The 1,543-nt window shown below is 41.6% G+C and overlaps 1 pseudogene; it reads right to left on the reverse strand.

Annotated features, from left to right (window-relative positions):
• Positions 1-754: 754 nt before the first annotated feature.
• LOC116155855 (large ribosomal subunit protein eL21-like) lies at positions 755-1,282 on the reverse strand (annotated as a pseudogene).
• Between the last annotated feature and the right edge of the window lie 261 nt (positions 1,283-1,543).

Raw genomic sequence — 1,543 nt, forward strand, 5'->3', positions numbered from 1 at the left:
AAGATGAAATGAAAACAAAGATGAATAGTGAGTGTGGAGGCTGAGGACGTGAAGTAGAGACTGAAGCTGAAGTTAAGGGATGACTAGGGCTCGGTCATCTCTACATTCTGGAATGTTCTTATTAAAGGGATTCCCCCGACCCCGATGGGTTCACTTGCTCTGTGGTGCTTCTGTGGGGAGAATTGCACATCAAGGGAATTTTCACTGAGCCCTTCAAACATTAAATTGCAATTACAGTTTGAGTGGAGGGACTCAGATGGTCCACAAGTATTATCAGGTGACCACAGAGATCATTGTACATATTCATATTATCGTAAAGATGAACAGAACCTCTCACTTCCAGGAGTTTGGAGGTGATTCCAAGTTGATAGAAGAGATAAGGCCACCAGTTGTCAGCATACACTCACACATGCACACAGACGTCACATTTAGAGATAAAGAAAGGGCCAGGCTTCTTTGCAGGTTGATAAACTGGTTTAAGACCCCAGGAAAAATCTCCTGTCACATACTCCAGGGGGAGGGGGATTAGACTGTAATGAACCTGGAATTCAGTTTCTGTCGTCTACCCCTAAACATGCTAAGAGCAAATAATGGTGTTGATTTTTTTCATGGAATAGGCTTTACACACACACACACACACACACACACACAAATATACATATGCATATACATATATATATATATACATTACATACATATATATATGCACACACACACAGTGCAGTGGTCTTCAGGGTTTTTTTTTTAACAACTATTATGCAATAAATTCATAGAGAATAGGTTCCAGCGCTCAGACCCCTTTCCACTGGTTCTCACAAGTGTGCATCTCTGAGTGCAGCAGGCTGGTGCTTCCGTTGAAGCCAAGTACCTCCCTCTTTGGCTCCCTTCCTTTTCTGATCATTTTCCTTCACATGTTTCAGGAAGCTATCTTGCCTCTCAGAGCACTTAATATGTGCAATGTGCACATTAATTCCCTCGACAAGAATCTTGCCCTTAACTTGTTTGTTAACAACAATGCCAACAACATGCTGGCTAACAGCCTAGACCCTTCCAGCTTTGCTGTGGGTAATTTGTGGCGCATTCCTTTTTAAACAGTGCCCATTCCCTTGATGTTGACAGTACCACCTTTCCTGTAGATCCACATGTATGCAGCCCGAGGAACAGCTCCATGTTTTCTACAGGGCTCTGAGGACATGTAATGGATATCTCTTCTCTTTCCCTTTCTGTTGGTCATTTGATAAATTACTAGAAGATGGTGTGTCTGACAGAAAAAAAAAAAGCAGATAGTTAAGTTTTAAACTCAGCTCAAAGAGTGACAACCATATACATGTAATAAAAACTCAGCTTTGGAAAGTCCTCAAATCAGCCATAAAATAGAATAGATGTGCCCAAACTCACATGCCTCTCTAAAGCCATGTTTGTAAATCAGCCCAGCCAGTTAAAGTATCTTTAAACACCAAGATCACACTCACTGCAGCAAATGCTTACATTATGACAGGCACATGGCAAATGAGACCAAATGAGCAAAGAGCAGAGTCACCTT

The sequence above is a fragment of the Camelus dromedarius genome, chromosome 8, assembly GCF_036321535.1.
Source record: "Camelus dromedarius isolate mCamDro1 chromosome 8, mCamDro1.pat, whole genome shotgun sequence".
Lineage (NCBI taxonomy): Eukaryota > Metazoa > Chordata > Mammalia > Artiodactyla > Camelidae > Camelus > Camelus dromedarius.